At 43.0% G+C, this 19,040-nt stretch overlaps 1 protein-coding gene across 3 annotated transcripts in view; it reads right to left on the reverse strand.

Annotated features, from left to right (window-relative positions):
- Positions 1–19,040, reverse strand: part of large2 (LARGE xylosyl- and glucuronyltransferase 2) — a 138,908-nt gene that overhangs the window by 61,933 nt on the left and 57,935 nt on the right. For 2 of the 3 annotated variants that reach the window (XM_024803198.2, XM_076885821.1), the window contains exon 2: positions 15,881–15,981. The exons of the other annotated variant lie outside the window; for it this stretch is intronic. The gene's annotated coding sequence lies outside the window, so the exon portion shown is untranslated. The remainder of the gene's footprint in view (positions 1–15,880; positions 15,982–19,040) is intronic. 3 annotated transcript variants of the gene reach the window in all.

Consider the following 19,040-nt stretch of genomic DNA (forward strand, 5'->3'; position numbering starts at 1 on the left):
TCTGGGATGATCAGGAAGAGGAGTACAGAAGTCTGGTGAGGAACTTTGTCGCATGGAGTCACACAAACCACCTGCAACTCAACACCTCAAAGACTAAGGAACTGGTTGTGGACTTCGGGAGGTCTAGAGCAGGTCCACTGCCGGTTCAGATAGAGGGGGAGGAGGTGGAGGTGGTCAACAAGTACAAGTACCTCGGGCTGTGGGTGGACAATAAACTGGACTGGTCATGCAACACAGAGCACCTGTATAAAAAAGCCCAAAGCCGACTGTACTTCCTCAGGAGGCTGAGGTCTTTTAACATCTGCAGGAAGCTCCTGAGGATGTTTTACCAGTCGGTGGTTGCTGGAGTACTTTTCTATGCTGTGGTGTGCTGGGGGAGCAGCACAGCAAAGAAGGACTCATCCAGGCTGGAGAAACTGATCAGGAGGGCTAGCTCTGTGGTCGGCATGAAGCTGGACACTCTGGTGACAGTGGCAGAGAAAAGGACATTAAAGAAACTGATGGACATTATGGACAATGCCAGGCATCCTCTGCACACGGCCATTAACAACCAGAAGAGTCTGTTCAGTGACAGGTTGCTTCTCCCAAAGACAAGAACTAACAGACTTAAAAACTCCTTTGTCCCACACGCCATCAAACTGTTTAACTCCTCTCTGGAGGGGAGAGGGAGGGGAAACAGGAAACAGGAGGACAAAGGAGGGGGGAACAACTAAGCTGTAGTGCCTCTTCACCTCACTGTGCAATACCTTTTGTGCAATACTTTTGTAAATAGTCAACGGTGCAATAGACTCAATACTTGAAATGTGCAATTCACTTGTATTTTTATTTTTATTCCTATTTATTCTATTTATCCCCTTCGTATATTTTATTTATATTGTCTCTGTATTTATATATATGTGTGTGTGTATAACTCTGTAACTTCTGTCGGTGCTGTGCTTTTTTGGAAATCGAATTTCCCAGAGGAACCCACCCGAGGGATTAATAAAGTTCTATCTAATCTAATCTAATCTAATCTAATCTAATCTAATCTAGAAGGCTGAATTCTTTTAAGTCTTGTATGAAGAATTTGTATCAATTATTAGTGTGATTATGCAAATAATTCTTTGCACTGTAGGTGCAAAGAATTATTTGCATAATGATCGAATGTATCATTTTCCAAATACAATTTTCACATCTTCAAATTGAAGGTTGAATGAAATGTGAATAAAAAGTGCAAAAAACCACAAATATTTTACTTTTATTTATTAACATATTACAGAAAAAAACTGAGCCAGAGTTGTCAGGACCTGTGGGTCCTACACAGCACATGCTTTTCTTTTTAGAAACTGCTGTTTACATGCAAACAGAGAAAGCTGCTTTCTTCTGTATCTGATAAACTGCAGTTACTGATTACTGCTTCTGTGCCTCACTGATCTTTCCAAAGCCGAAGTAGCAGTTCTGAAATGTTAATGTGATCTTCCTGTAAGCATTAACCTTGAATTAATGTGACTGCTCATTTGACTTATACTGGATGTGACTTACAGTGAACTTTGCACACATATTTTTATCTGGCTAACCTAAACTAGTTTGCTTATTTCTAGATCAGTTGTATTCTTTGACTTTACTAGCTGTGCAAGCTCCACAGTTTAAAATATTGCTTACTTATCGTACAATAGGCCTTTGTGCAGTCCCTCAATTCATCTCCTACCTGAAATAACCTATTTTAGCTCCTCTCTCTTTAAGGCCACCCTTAGGGCTACGGTTAGGTTAGAGCTTGGTCACAAACAGTTCAAGAAATTTGAAGATGCTCCCTTTTAAATCAAATCTTTTCACTCACATTTTGGCCCAACTTGGTCTTTTCTTTCATCTTCCACATCTTCAGTGAACCACTCTGTGGTAGCGTTAGGCTCCATCCTCGATGGGCGGGACCAGAGATCACAGAAATTTAATATTCAGCAATTTCATGCAACTACAGACAAAATAACTGCTGGTGACACCAGGCCCAGTTTCCAGGTGAGGTAATTAAGCAGCTATCAGAGAAATACATGATACCGACACATGGTTGACACATGACCTTGCTGTAAATATATACAAGAGGGTTACCCAGGCAACAAGAGCCTGGAATATCTGCAAGCGACCAGCTGTGACCGATTCCAGTGTGGACACAGCTTTAGGGTTAGGATGCATCTTACATACATAATAAAGTTTAGTTGTGTGAAACTGATTTTTCAAACCAAGAGTCTTACATGCATTTACATTCAGTTATATCGGGTACCTGAAAATGGCACACTGTATTAAGCATCAGCACCCAGAAACATTAAATTGTGCCAACTTTCTTCTGATTGGCTGAGCCTTGTAGACACATGATTTAGTGAGTCCACTTGGGTTCCACTGTAAGGTTGGGCGATATGTAAAAATCGTCAGTCCAATAACCGATGACAGGCGATATATTCACGCATGAGCAGACTTTTTGATTGGCGGAGCAATGTAATCATGCACATGCGCGTTTACAACACAGAAGAAGTCCAAACATGGACGAATTAATTGCCAAATTGCACCCTGGAGGAGAGGGCGCAGATAGAAGTGGACTGTTAGCTCAGCGAGGAGGTCGTAGACGGAGACAATCCATAGGTTTGATGGAAAATGCATGAAAAACGTTTCCCATTGATGTCACACATGGCATGGAAACATCTGTGTATACCGGCCACGAGCACGCCTTCAGAATGGCTAATATCGTTAACCACCTGTGCATGCTGCTAAAACCTGATAAATTTAAATTTATATGTTTTGTTTGGAGGAAATATTTGACCTTTTCTTGTTTGTTTCAGTATTAATGTATCTACTTTTTGGATTATTCATTTATTTATTTATTGCATTGTGATGCGCCAAATCGCACAAAAGACTTTATGTCTGAGATTTTTTTCTTATGTTCGCTGGAAGAGACATTTCTGTTAGCTTCAACGAACATTATTAGCAAATATTTGCTCATGGGCAAATAAACAAATCACCTTTGTAAAAATGATCGACGATAGCCTCCGCCTCGTCAATAGTCGATATATTCGTCCAATCGGCCAACCTTATTCTACTGACGGAAAGCTTGCCATTGGACAGTGAGCGAGACAGTCTGCCATTTGTGGCTATGACTGCGCAGATGTTACAACCACACACGCTCCCAGGCAGTGGATCTCCAGCTGTCCATGTCCAGCCTACAGAGTATAATCCAGGTCTGAGGTTTCTGCTCTGATATTGTGCAGATCCAAGATCTCAAGATCTCCCTCTTTGGCCCTGCTGAAGATAAGCATCCACCGCTGTGACAGTATATATATCATAGCAGAAAATAAAGACTAGCACAATAGGTTCACTTTCACCATAGAAGACAAAGCTCTGAAAGCAGTCACATGAGCTGTGAAGATTTAATCTAATCTTTTTCTCTACCAGGCCCAATATAATAAAAACGCTCAAGGTTAACGCATTATTACTCTGTTTGAAAGCTGCATCATGTGTTACCTCATCAGTGAAGAGTACAATCTTCCTTTGCACTTATTTTCACTCACATTAGCACAAATTATGTAACAGCAGTCCAATGCCGAAAAACCATGAAATGTAATTTCACCCCGCCCCCCTTCGGCCGCTGATCTACGGGAGTCCTGTCGCGTCCCGATGAATCACAAAGTGCTGAGAGGCATTCCTTTCAGGAAACGTCAGGATGTGATTTTGAGATTGCAGCAATTCCTCAGTTCAAATGAGAAAAGAAGAGAGAGAAAGGGAGGGGAAGAGACTATTTAGAGAGGAGAAGTGGAGGTAAATGATTAAGTATAGTTGTGAGTTCATTTTCCCAGCAGAGCCCGGGCTCCATTTCTTTCCATCAGCCAACAGAGATTTATCTCTCTGACAGCAAGGGGAGTGTGTGTGTGTGTGTGTGTGTGTGTGTGTGTGTGTGTGTGTGTGTGTGTGGACAGTGAAAGTAGGCGCTGTGAAGAGAACGAGTGGCTCACATCCATTAATAACAACTTTTCACTGTAAGAATCAAATGTTGTCGCTCTCAATCTTCGTTTGTCACTTTTACCCTCCTTCAATCTTCTCCCTTCATTTCTCCAGCAGTCACAACAAATGTAGTAGATGGCTTCTTGGGAGGGCGTCATCATTTACTCTCAATGAAGAAGAGGACAGCAAGGCACAATGGAGAGGCGGGCAGGAGTGGCGTTCACAAAGGGACCAGTTTTCTTTTCAAACTGACTCGCGTGTCTTTTACTTTTCAAAGAATCAACGTGGAGCTGGTTAGGTAACCAAAGAGAAGTTCATCTGATCATTAATATTTGCCTTTTTCAGGATCACATATTTTGCCCTCAAACAGATGTTTACGTGCTTTAACTATAGTTTTCCTGTCACAAGCTTCCAAACAGGCAAAACTGTAAGAAGCATTGGGCTAAAACCTAAACCTCGATGGGTTTGCAATAACCTTGTGGATATTTGAGATTAATGAAGTTATTCACACAAGGTCACCATAATGGTTGGTCACGCTACAGTCTCACAATTTCTTTTTTTGTCTTTCAGCAGCAAAATAACTTCAGTGCTAACTGTAATGTTAGCAAGCTGCATGGGTAAGGTGGAAGCAATGCAACGTCTTAGCAGGACAGTGCTCTCAAAACTGTAAGCAGTCCACTGGGGCCTCAGCTCCTCATATCCTATCCATTAAAGTTATATAAAAATTTAACAGTGCAAATGCAAATTCCTTGCTGACAGTTTAACCAAAAGGCATTTCCAGTGGAAACTGGCCGACATATCCTCAGCATAACCATGTATAATATCCACAAAACTTAAAAAGAGGTTATACACACACAATACGGTAATATTATGTTGAAGCGCAGTACGTATCACTCTGCGAGGCTCCTGCCTACGATAGCCGTAATGCTCCGACAATCCATCAAGCGGTGCGGCTTCGTAGCTTAGCAAAGTCGCACTAAAACATTTGACAGATTTTCGAGCGCCGTGTACATCAAATCGTTTCGAGGTCAGTAAACACAACCAGAGTTCATACATAAGGCACACAGGATTATAAGGGGCTCTGTCGATTTTCAGAAAAATCGAAGGATTGATTTTAAGTGTGCCGTATTTTCCAAAAAACATGGTAATAACGACAGCCTGCTAGCATGCTCTACCAGAAATAGTGCTTTGATGTGTATCTGGTGGACGAAAGCCAAACCAGTTCCACACCACTGAAGCTGCAGCATTTTACAAACCAGTTCTGGTTCATCCGTTTCATTCAACGATCCACTTTCCTCCTTCTCATTCTCCGACATGCTTTTTCCGCCATGTGCGTATGAAAACAAAGGCACTGCGCATGCGCGTTTTACCCATATTCTATCGCGATATTTCATTTTCTTATCGTTGCCCAACATTATACCGGTATTACCGTGAACGGTATTATATGGCCCAGCCCTAGCTCCTGTCAGTACATAAAAATGGCCAACACAAACTAGACAATGGAGTGGCATTAGGTGTTGGTGACATGGTTACCAGAAGAAAACGCCGACCCTACCAAAAGACCTTTAAGGAAAATAGGAGATATGATTTGAATTTGTGTTAGCAAATTTGCAACCTTTATGCTCCATAACACACTGTACCGATAAAAGCATCCAGTTAAAGAACATAAAAAACATGTGATTACAGATCAGTGCAGGTAATGTCTAGACTCTGCTGGATGGCACAGATCCAAGTGTAGTAGAAGCTGTGTCACTGCAGGAATAGCATCTGTCCAGGCATTTAGACTACCAACACTCTGGCTTTATTGAAAAAAAAAAAAAACAGAACCCACAGGGTTCCACAGTCCAAGTAATGTCAAGCACCATCTGTGATCCAAATGCAAACAATGGGAGTGTTCCTCTACCAGAAACAGATGATTTATAAACCTTATAATGCACTGGGCAATAAAAAAATCCAAGTTTATTCATAAAATCAAAGCAACCTATAACCTCATATATATACACACACACATGAGGTCAGTCCCTAATTTGAAGCCTTGGTTGACCTTTGCACCCTGTCCAATACCCCTGCGGCAGAACAATGGAATGTGTCCTGGGAACCCAAACACAAAAGACCCCACCATAGCCCAGATGACCCCATCAGCACACCACATCACTTCTAATGTCTGCTCTGATGTCTGTTATCTGTCCAATCAAAGCCAAGTTTTAATGGACAGAGGTCGGGGGGACTGACCTGCGGTCACATTATTTCACCCCTGTTCACCTCTGTCTGTCCACCTTCAGCACACCATATCACCAGTCTTTGGACAGCTCGTGCGTGCATGTGTGAGTGTGTGTGTGTCTCAGCTCTCATCTGTGGTTGTAGCAGAGCACATCAATCGTTCATCGGTCAGCTTTGGTGTCACATTTCTGCCCACAGCAGGTGCACACACTGACCTGACAGTCGTGCACATTGTCACAGTAACAATGATCATAATGTATGACATGCTTGTGATGCCACATGCAGTGAGAAAGCAGCCAATTGTGTCGTTACAATGACAAAAAAATGTGCTTTCTTTCTTTCTTTTCCTTTACTTTGGATTTTAACTGTGATTCCATACAGTTTCTGTTTCATTGACCACATTATCTCCTCATTCATTTAGGAATCCTTAGTGGTAGCAATTGGGAGACTTGCTTCTAAAATGACTGTAATGATACAGAATATGGTGCGGCCACATTCTTCCTGACCGCTTGGCTCCGACTATGCACCTTTTTAGTTTATTGCTTATTTTCTGCTCTGGTTTACAGTCCAAAATCCTCTAGTTTTATAGTCTACGACAGCAGATCACTTGTAAACATCGGTGACAAGGTTGCACATTTAATCTTGGACACTTTTAAACTTGACCCATCCTGGCTGCCAGAGATACTACACACAGCGCGGACAACAACAAAGGATGGGCCGCTCATCCAAGGCGTAGAACAAAGAAGCGCCGGGGGAAACGCGGAACAGACTGAGACATCGCACACCACTGCCCAGCATCCTACTGGCCAACATACTAGTAGGATGCTAGGAGAACAAGCTTGATGACCTAAGAGCAAGAGTCACCTTCCAACGTGACATGAGGGACTGCAATATTCTGTGCTTCACGGAGACATGGCTGACCCCCAAACATGCCGGACCAGGCCGTAACTCCGTCGTATTCATTCTGTGTGCTCCACGCGGACAGAACGGCAGAGTCGAACAAAACCAAAGGTGGAGGAGTGTTTCAGGGTAAACAGAAAGTGGTGTGATGCCAGGACCATTTCTACTCTTTCCAGCGGCTGCTTGCCACATCTGGAATTCCTGAGCATTAAGTGCCACCCTTTCTATCTGCCCCGTGAGTTCATCTTGGTCATCGCCATGGTCTACATCCCACCCCAAGCGGACACAGGTATGGCTTTGTCCGAACTACATGATGTGCTGAGTTCATTTCAAAACAAGGACCCGAGCGCAGCCCTCATTGTAGCAGGAGACTTTAATAAAGTGAACCTCGGACAAGTCATGCCAAACTTCTACCAGCGTGTCTCGTGTTTGACGAGGGGGGATCGAATTTTGGACCACTGCTACACACCATACAAGCAGGGCTACAAAGCTGTCTCACACCCGGCTTTTGGGAAGTCTGACCACAACGCCATCTTCCTCACTCCCCAGTATAAACAAAACATACAGAGGGAAGAAGTAACCACGAGGGAGGCGAAACGTTGGTCTGCCCAATCAGAAGCTACGCTACAGGATGCACTCAACGACGTAGACTGGGACATGTTCAGAGCATGCGCAGTTGACAGCAATGAGTTTATGGACGTAGCAGTAATCTTCGTTAATATGCTAGTGGAGGAGATTATCCCCACTGCGAGAGTCGCCACATTCCCGAACCAGAAACCGTAGCTGGACAAATTGTGCTGCAGTGAACACCAGGACCGCCACCTACAATGCGGGTCTCCCCACTGGCGATATGAGTGCCTACAAAGCGGTCTCATACGGCGTGTGGCGCGCGGTGAGAGATGCCAAATGCCGGTACGGGGAGCGCATGGAGTCTCGCTTCCACCAGGGTGACACACGGAGTATATGGTACGGACCACGCACCATTACGGACTACAAAGCCAGGGACACTGCGCCGATCAACGCAGACTCTGCATTCAACAATGAGCCAGGCGGCTAATGCTAACTACCGCCTGACTACCGAAGACAGTGACGTCATCAGCGAGAGACCGGTGATCAGCATCGCGGAGCATGACGTCCGAGTGGCATTGAGTAGAGTGACCACAAGTAAAGCGGCGGGGTCAGACGGCATCACCGGCCGTCTGCTGCGCTGCTGGGCTGACCAGCTAGCAGGTGTGTTCACTTCCATCTTCAAAGAGTCCCTGGCCAAGCCTGTGGTCCTAGGGCTGTGCGATATGACCAAAATCTCATGTCCCGATATAAGAATTCTATCATCCCGGTAACGATATAAATCACAAAAATTTAACATTTTCTGTAAATTCTGTGAATCTCGGGCAGCTTGACTTGCGGGAAGTGTTTCCAGCTGCGCGTCATGTATCTGGAGTCCAGTGTTTTAACCGATGCATGAAACGATACATTTTTAGACACAAGTTGTAACGGCCGCCATTTTCTTTGTATTTATTACACGGCGTGCTGCGGGGAAAAGCCTGTTCTAACATTTGAGTCTAAGGTTTATTTTTTAGCACCTGGCGGCTCTTTTTTACTTCTCATCCGTAAATAATCTGCTCTTTCACGTGACTCAGTTTAAGTCTCAACAGGATCTTGAGCTTTATTGTGAAAGATTTATGTGGAACATAAACAAGCGGACACGCGATGCTGTTACCGTCATTGTTGCTAACCACAACGCATAAAAACAGGCGCTTGTCTGTCCGTAGTGTGGTTATATTAAATATAAGAGAAAGAGAGAAGTTTAAGAAATTAACATAGCCACTACAGTGACCAACAAAAACAATGAAAAAATATTACCGCAAACAGTTTATTTTGCGACACCACGAAACAAACGATAGCGTAAAATGAAACGATAGACGTTTTTATATCGTCATCCGATATATATCGTTATATCGAACAGCCCTATGTGGTCCCCACATGCTTCAAAGGATCCGCCATCATCCCGGTGCCCAAGAACAGCAAACCCTCATCCCTGAACGATTACCGGCCAGTTGCACTGACCTCGGTAGTAATGAAGGTGTTCGAGAGGCTGCTGAAGAACATCATCTCCTCCTCCATCCCAGACGGTAAATGGTAAATGGCCTGCATTTGTATAGCGCTTTCCTCAGTCCCTAAGGACCCCAAAGCGCTTTACACTACATTCAGTCATTCACCCATTCACGCACACATTCACACACTGGCAATGGTAAGCTACATTGCCATTGCACGTAACGATCTGGCACCTAATGATGTGGCAAACATAGTGTTATAATCAATCAGTAAACTCGTACCTTAAAGCAACAGGATTATAGACCTATTTTAATTGCTTTAAAAAGCAGGAGCAGGTTACGTTCATTAGTCTTATAATCTGTAAAGTTTCTTTTTTTTGGATAAGACACTTTTGATCTCTGACTTTAGCCTTTGAGGCAGTGAATCCTTCCAGGCATCATTAACAACTTCTGAAAAAGGGACCAAAGAGAGAACGGTCGAAAGGACAACCTCAAGGAACGTCCCAGGTCGTTCCCTAAGCAGCAATCTTCAAAGCCAGTGCAACAAGGCACTTTTTAAACTTTGTCAACAACTGCACCAATAAAAAGGAAGGAAAATATCCGAGTTCTGGGGTAAAGAGTACGCTAAAGGAGAAAGTGAGACTGATTTAATGGTGATCTGGTGAGGGCTGGAGGAAGTGCTCGAATCATGGCTTTAAAGTATCTTTATCTATCAGCAGATAAGGCCATAAATTTACCATAAATTACATCTTTTGGATTTTTAATATTAACGTTATGGAGGTGCCACTTACATGCTCTGGGTGAAGAGCTGCAGTTTATAAAGGTACCACATGTCATTTGGTTTATCAAGTGGAAAATTATTGTTGGTTCGTTTTAAATTGGAATGGAAACGCCTCCAGATGCCGCCTACGCCCCTCAATGAAATATCCTGAACACACACGCAGGTGGAGACAGCACCCCCTCGCTAACTCATCCAACCGCTTTATGCGTTGTGACGGAGCTGACGGCGCACTGGCACATCCTCTCGTTTCGCACAGACTTCAGAGGCAGTTTATTCCCAAAGTCTAAATAACCCGAGGGGTAAAGCAGAGGGAGGAGGACGGCACAGTAATCAGGATGAGAGGAAAAATAAAAAAATAAGAATTCAGCGAGTCGTTCTCCTTCTGTTTCCTCTCACTGCAACCAGCCTGAGAAATTAAACCTACACATGGAACACAAAACACAGAGGGCTTCATGTTGACATGATGGTAATTATGTTTCTAAGAGGGGGGAAAAACAGAAGAAGGGAAAAAAGGCTAATCGAAAGCAAAGCCATTTTGCAAGTGTGGACGGGGATTTGGGCAAGTGGCTGCGAAGATGCCCGAGCTGATACCGGGAGAAAAGCTCAATCAGCTGGCCAAAAAGTCGTGAACGCCTCCTTTTCATTTCAATTCATTTCTGTTTTAGTTTACCTCTTATGAGTAAGTACATGGAAATAAATGGTTGGAAGAAAAAACCTCCAATAGACAATCAGGGAAGAGCAGAAAGCAGACAGGACAAAACACGCACAGGAGAGAGTCCCAGTGTTGCCAACTCGTCAGTCAGGAAAATCGCTATTGGTTGTCCTAAAAGTCGCAAGAAGTCGCAAAATGACGCCATCGCCTAATTTCCATAATTGGTCATGCTTACATTATTGTAACCTACGTTGTAGGAGAAAGAAATAATACAATGAGAGAGACAGAGTAAAAAACATGCTAAAAGCACTTAGAATATATTTAGAACTACACATTAAATTTCTTTTTGCAATTATCATTTTTTTAACATCTCAATTCCAACCCTGCTCCTCTATCTGGACTTGGGACCAGGAAAAGTGAAACAGGCACTCTGGCGGAGTTACACACACACACACATGGACGTGTAGGGGTGAACATCTCCAGCTCTGTTTTTTAAAGCAAAATCTGACAATAGAAACATGTCAGTTATCTGACCAAGTGAAAAATAACTGTATGGTTTACACATGACACGTGACTCCCTAACTGCTAATTAAATTCAAATTTTCAGAGACTTAAACTTAATTCTGTTAAATGAGCACTATATTAACTATAGTTAGAGGTCAGGGAGCAGGACTGATGTTGTTTGTTAGCTAGCTCCCACATTAATGTTGCAGCTCTTTTATTAGCCATAGCCGCTACCTGAGAGATGACCAATATGGGTAATTGCAGATTAACATTCATGACAACTGTTCAATACTTTAATGTTGTTGAAACAGGAGCTAAAATGCTCTACAGGGAGTGCAGAATTATTAGGCAAATGAGTATTTTGTCCACATCATCCTCTTCATGCATGTTGTCTTACTCCAAGCTGTATAGGCTCGAAAGCCTACTACCAATTAAGCATATTAGGTGATGTGCATCTCTGTAATGAGAAGGGGTGTGGTCTAATGACATCAACACCCTATATCAGGTGTGCATAATTATTAGGCAACGTCCTTTCCTTTGGTAAAATGGGTCAAAAGAAGGACTTGACAGGCTCAGAAAAGTCAAAAATAGTGAGATATCTTGCAGAGGGATGCAGCAGTCTCAAAATTGCAAAGCTTCTGAAGCGTGATCATCGAACAATCAAGCGTTTCATTCAAAATAGTCAACAGGGTCGCAAGAAGCGTGTGGAAAAACCAAGGCGCAAAATAACTGCCCATGAACTGAGAAAAGTCAAGCGTGCAGCTGCCAAGATGCCACTTGCCACTAGTTTGGCCATATTTCAGAGCTGCAACATCACTGGAGTGCCCAAGAGCACAAGTTGTGCAATACTCAGAGACATGGCCAAGGTAAGAAAGGCTGAAAGACGACCACCACTGAACAAGACACACAAGCTGAAACATCAAGACTGGTTTTTCTAAGGTTTTATGGACTGATGAAATGAGAGTGAGTCTTGATGGGCCAGATGGATGGGCCCGTGGCTGGATTGGTAAAGGGCAGAGAGCTCCAGTCCGACTCAGACGCCAGCAAGGTGGAGTACTGGTTTGGGCTGGTATCATCAAAGATGAGCTTGTGGGGCCTTTTCGGGTTGAGGATGGAGTCAAGCTCAACTCCCAGTCCTACTGCCAGTTTCTGGAAGACACCTTCTTCAAGCAGTGGTACAGGAAGAAGTCTGCATCCTTCAAGAAAAACATGATTTCCATGCAGGACAATGCTCCATCACACGCGTCCAAGTACTCCACAGCGTGGCTGGCAAGAAAGGGTATAAAACAAGAAAAACTAATGACATGGCCTCCTTGTTCACCTGATCTGAACCCCATTGAGAACCTGTGGTCCATCATCAAATGTGAGATTTACAAGGAGGGAAAACAGTACACCTCTCTGAACAGTGTCTGGGAGGCTGTGGTTGCTGCTGCACGCAATGTTGATGGTGAACAGATCAAAACACTGACAGAATCCATGGATGGCAGGCTTTTGAGTGTCCTTGCAAAGAAAGGTGGCTATATTGGTCGCTGATTTGTTTTTGTTTTGTTTTTGAATGTCAGAAATGTATATTTGTGAATGTGGAGATGTTATATTGATTTCACTGGTAAAAATAAATCATTGAAATGGGTATATATTTGTTTTTTGTTAAGTTGCCTAATAATTATGCACAGTAATAGTCACCTGCACACACAGATATCCCCCTAAAATAGCTAAAACTAAAAACAAACTAAAAACTACTTCCAAAAACATTCAGCTTTGATATTAATGAGTTTTTTGGGTTCATTGAGAACATGGTTGTTGTTCAATAATAAAATTATTCCTCAAAAATACAACTTGCCTAATAATTCTGCACTCCCTGTATTGTACTATGAGGTCTTTTAGATATGATAACAGTGCATCAGTGCTCAGGTCTAACTTGGTGATGTAAATCTGCCTAACCAGACAGTTAACTGTGTGTGTGTTGGCTATCATTCACGATAGCCAACAGGCTACTGCAGCTGCTGCCTGTTTCATTAACAGGCGAGAGAGATTTGAGATATTTACCACCTGAAAGGTAATCTGGTGTCAGACACCAGGTGGTTGTCCTGTGGTGCAGTCTAGCATTATCAAGTCAGGGCACTGAAGACTACTCAAGTAACTGATTAGTGGTGCTAATGATTTTTTCTTAACATTTAGAGTTACAGCTTCTAAACTGGTGTCCAGCAGTTTCATTTAAGAACTTTTAATAGCATTTTAATATTTAATTATTGCTATCTAATTAATGTGAAAAAAAACCCCACTGAAACACACCACATTTAACTACTCTGTCCAATCGGGACTGTCAGGCTACGAGCATGAGGTATGGTTGTATAGTTTCAGACCACTGGGATAGCCAACATCTTATTATTTTGCTGCTGCCATTAACAGTTTGGTGGGAAATAGGATTATGACACTTTTGTGTAACTGATGATCTCTCTTTTGTCTTTGTTGTGGGAGGAGCCTTAGCGAGTCCTGATGTCATACTCAGCTTGGGCTGTGTTGTCTTTGGCGAGACGTGGCTGGCAGAGGAAGGTATTCTTGTGCCTGAAAATTGGTTTTTTTTTTTTCAAGTGGACAAGAGCATTGCTTTAATGCAACTGTGGCTCATGGAAGGCATCCAGATTGCAGTTTAATAATACAAAGTACTCAGCCTTGTTGAAGTTGCTGGCTGCAGTGCTGGAGGGTGCCCTACCTGGCAGCTCCATTGTCCTACTGGGATATTTCAATGCTCATGTGTGAAACGACAGTGAGGGCTGGAGGTGAGTCATCTAGAGCAGGGGTGTCGAGCTCCAGGCCTCGAGGGCCGGTGTCCTGCAGGTTTTAGATGTGTCCTTGATCTAACACAACTGATTTAAATGGCTAAATGACCTCCTCAACATGTCTTGAAGTTCTCCAGAGGTCTGGAATGACCTAATCATTTCAGGTGTGTTGACCCAGGGTGAGATCTAAAATCTGCAGGACATCGGCCCTCGAGGCCTGGAGTTCCCCACCCCTGTTCTAGAGGAACGGCTTCCCTGATCTGAACCTGAGCAGTGTTGTATCATTGGACTTCTCTGCAAGTCAAAGTTTGTCCTTGATTAACACCATGTCTGAACACAAATGCATTCTTTAGCGCACAGCAGAGTGGCATCAGGACACTCAGTTGCAGGTCGATGATTGATTCTGTATTAGACCTGTGGCTGTGTGTTCTGGACATTTAGGTGAAGAGAGGAGCTGAGCTCCTGATGACCAGCTGGTGAGCAGTTGGGCGGGGACACCCAAAACATACAGAGAAGGTAGAAAAATCTGGCAGAGGCTGGGATCCATAGGATTGTTAATTCCAACTTCAACAGTATTCTGAGGAAAGCTGGTGACATCAGCCTCTGGACATGGACCCTGTTTCCAAACCTCAAGGTAGCTGTCATGGTGGTAATCCCTGAATGGGTTGGTGGACACTGGAAGTGAAGGGAGCCATCAAGCACTAGAAGGACTCCTGGTTGGGCTTAATTAGCCTGTGGGACACTGGATGCAACTGACCTGTGCTAAGAGGCCACGCAGAGTTTTGCTCTGGCAGATGTTGAAGCAAAACCTCAGCTGTGGAGTTTTTGAATGCAAAGTACTTGTACAACTTACTTTGCTTTTCTTTCCAAACAGGACAGAGCTATTACAGCAGTTGCACTAGTTGAAATCTTCCATTTGTAGTTTTTTCTATGCTGGTGACTGTTTCTTTTGTAAAGCTAGACTCGAACCCTTGTAGGCAGATGCTGCCTCTGTTACTTTTTGGAGGAAATGCAGCTTTAAATGCAAGTTTTAAATGTAAAGATTCAAGATGTCTACAGTTTGTGTTATCCACAGACCTAACAGCATTTAACCCAAAACTGCTCCAAGCCAAAATTGTAATTTATTTTAATTTTAATTCAAATCTGATTCATCACCCAGTCCAAACGGCCCCTGATTCAAAAGCTGCCGTTTTTAATTAAACACACTAGTCGGCCACCTGTAAAACTGCAAACATCTGAGTAACATCTACAAAGACATTACTTGTTATAAGTCTGGCACATTAAAATTTTACATAAATGACTAAAAATATGCAGACATCAATTCAAAAGCAACAGCCGAAGAAAAACAAAGTGCTGTGATGCTTCCATTTAGCAAGTCCGATGCTACAGAAAATCATATAACAGTGCAGCATCGATCGTATGGGAAGCTTCCTCAGAGAGCTGCTCCTCTGAGCTAAATTTGTACCCAAACTGCTTCAAGCACACATAAATAATTTCCACTGCAGCTCTATTAAGAGGAAGAAGAAGAAAAATAACACCATGTGACAGCCACAGGGGATAAATACCTTGGATGCTAATTTACACAACATAATTATGCAATGACCTTTGTGATGTGGGACAACATGTTCTAGAGGTGTTTGCTGGGTAAAGCACCACAGCTGCTGCTGCTGCTGCTGAACATTTTAGATTTCCTGTCATGTCACACAAACAAGACAACAGAAAAAAAATATCACAAAACCAGTCACGTAAACGCACATGCACAGGAATCAACAAAGAGCCAAAACAATACATTCACCAGTTCCAAGCAGCTCATCTCTGGATTACATCCAAGAATTTGTGAATCTGGTCTCTGAAGATTTCTCTGCATCTCATCAGATATAAACTGAATCCTATTATGTCCCCACACAGCTGATTTTACACCAACTCTTCAGTCGTTTTCTTCAGAGACTCTATGCAGGTCCACACGCACTCACTGAGGGGGTGTTTTACAGGCAAAAAAATATAATTAATTAAAAAGATTCCTCACCAGATTGGCTAATGTAAATCCCCGTGTGGGGTAAAGTGATGAGAAGTGACGGAGAGGCTCTTCAGTCGAAGTCAACAGGAACCATCCGGGGAAGATCCAGTCTGCAGAAATAAAAATAGCTATGAGATGACAGCAGCTGTATGGCAGGACTGGAACAATTACTAATATTCAGACAATCTTATAAGATACTAAAGAATAATATTTTTTTAACAGAAATGAACAGAAAGAGTGAAGATTTCCTCTGAGCTGCTCAACCAAAAGCATCTGAATATCAAACAGCAAAAGCTACAGACTGAGCTGTCAATCACGCAGCAGACAGAGCTTCTCATTACTGTCATTGCTCAAGTTGAAATTCACAAGGTTTTTCGGTTGCCAGCGCTCTGAAACCATGTCTCCTCTGTCGATCAACCTGCACAGGAGTGTGAGGTTGTCTATTTCTTTAATTTGAGGCTAAATACTACATCACTTCCTGTGCATGCGTAGGTTCAGCAGTGCAGCAGCTCGTCTTTTTAAGCAACAAGGACTCCTGTGCCATTTTAAACATCAAATGCAAAACCTTTTCAAAAAAGTCAATAAATAAGCCATTAGTACTAGTTACATACCCTCTTTCTTTGCCCAAATGACATTAAACTGAATCTTTTTGGATCATTTTTAAGACTTTTCAGTCATTTCTACCTCTCCTTTGCAGTGTTTCTTCCGGTCTACTGAAAGCTCTCCAGAACAAAGAAGACCCTCAGCTGCATGGATTTTTCAAACAGTCTTAGCGATTGTATCTCATTTGCCTGTTTACCACAGAACAAATTATTTTCAGTTGAATATTCTTTATAGGTAATAATTTATATGTAGTCATACTGATGGGATATGGTATTTGATGGAGATCTACGGGTACTGTCATGATACGTTTTCTTTATTTGTAATACATGTAGTGCAGCAATTTTTGTTTGGAAATACTAAACGTTCCTTCCATCCATACATCCGCTACCTTCACATGGTGGAGGGGCTTGTGTGTCCCAGGGATCTCATGTTGCCAGGGGGCTTTTGCTCCCTCGTACAGCCTCCCATGGCAAACTGGTTTCAGGTGATGGACCAGACAAAGAGAGGATTCAAAAACCCCTGTGAGTATAAGATCTAGGGAACAATTCACCCTGCCCAGGATAGGGTTACCAGGGCCCCACCCTGGAACCAGGCCCAGGGAGGGTGCCCGAGGGCGAGCGCCTGGAGACCATGGGACATGGGGCTACTACCTGTAGGGTGGGCCCATGCGGCGGCCGGGGTCAGAGACCCTGTTGGGCCAATCACCAGCTACCGAGACTAACGATTGGAAAATGGAATGTCACCTCTCTGGTGGGGAAGGACCCGATCCACCGCGTGAGGTTGAGAGGTACCAGCTCAACGCAAAGGGCTCCAGAACCCTGGAGAGGAGCTGGACTCCCTTAGTCTAGAGTTGCCCTTGGCGAGAGGCGGCAGGCTGAGGTAGGAATCTTAGTATCCCCTCGCCTTGCTGCCTGTACGTTGGAGTTTTTCCAGTGGACAAGAGCGTTTGTTCCCTGCGCCTTTGGGTCGGGGAACATGTCCTGACTGTCGTCTGCACCATTAGACCTGCATTCTCTTAAATGGCCACCAGGGAGCAATAGCTGTAGCTGCAAAAGTGCCCAGACCTCTCTAAACATTTATGGTTTCAGTTACTTGTTTTGGATTACACTGATTTTAACTGCCATAAATGTAAATTATGTCAGTTTGTTTAATTTATTGTGTTCATTTATGTTATTTATTTTATTTATTTATTGTTGTTCCTTTTGGGGTAGGAACTAAGGTTCATTCTGTGTTGCACACAGGCCTTTTTAAGTGACGTAAAGGGAAGTAAAAAGCATGTGCAAAGAAGCTAAGTTAATAAGTTAACTAAGGCAGAAGAAGGAATAAATAAGCAGTTTAAAGTAAAAGAAAGCTGCAAAGAAGAAGAAATTGGGAATTATTTTTGTTAAGTTTTGTTCCTGAAGCGGACTCATTCCCTCACGGTTACGTGCAGCCAGCGAGGTACGTTAACTGTGTTTGTTTATCGCGTATTTGTTAACTTGGGTTTAAATGTTTATTTGTAATATTTATGTTGGTCATTCTGTACTTTTATGTAATAACAGTTTGACGGTGGATTTTATGGTGTTTCTGAGGAGAAGTTTGACGGAAGAATAAATCCATCAATGAATGAAGAACCGTGGTGTCGTGTATTAACTGGAGGGAGTGATACTGATTAAAATGCAAACAGATTTTTTCCCCCCTCAGTGTCATAGAATAAGATTCGGAAATAAACAATTGGCTAATGACTTCGAATTCCTTTAGCCAATGAGCTTGTGTTTTCAGTCTGATCCAATCACAAAGGTGACATGAGTGATGTCACAGTAGCCACCGGACCTTTTATACTGTGGAAGTGGGATGGCTGTCTTAGACTAGCTCTGAAGCTACTTTGAAGTTGCTAATGCAAGAGTAGAAGATGACCAGCATTATTCTTGGCCTTGGCCCAAATAACTACATTCTCAAATAAATTAAGCACTTAATAATGGGCCAAAACAAAAATAAGCAAGCAACAATAAAACCACAACGACTTAAAAAAAATGTAAAAAATGAATGTAAATGCATTTTAGGATATCATTTTCCTTAAATTTTTATTTCAGACTTTTTGATCTTTTTGAACTGTATCCATCGTTGCCTTTTCCATAAAGAATGCCTGATGAAAAAGCTCAGGAGCACTGGAATGGATCAATGGTGCCTTCCAATCAGACTGATTTACTGAGATAAAAACATCACGGGTTATTGTTGTGAGGGGTGTTGTGTAAAACGTGACTCCAAGTCTGTGGGCAGGGCTTACAACGGTTGACTTTCGGGAAGGGAACACTGTGGGGTGAAGCTCTGGAGGGAAACAGGGGGACAGAGAAGCAGACGGCAGGAGTGAAAAAAGAAGAGGGAAAATAATTAACATACACAAAAAAATCTTGTCTTTCTTTTGTCCTCCCTGGCATTGCCTGGGCTCCATCCAGACGGCAGCTCCTCTCTTCTGTTGTATAGAACAGAGGGAGGCGACACGACGCCTGTCAAAAATCCGAGAAATTCTGCCCCGGAGCCCGATCTTAGCCAGAGCCTGTGACAAACAGTCTCCTCGCATGCCGAC

This window comes from Maylandia zebra, linkage group LG1, assembly GCF_041146795.1.
Source record: "Maylandia zebra isolate NMK-2024a linkage group LG1, Mzebra_GT3a, whole genome shotgun sequence".
Classification (NCBI taxonomy): Eukaryota; Metazoa; Chordata; class Actinopteri; order Cichliformes; family Cichlidae; genus Maylandia; species Maylandia zebra.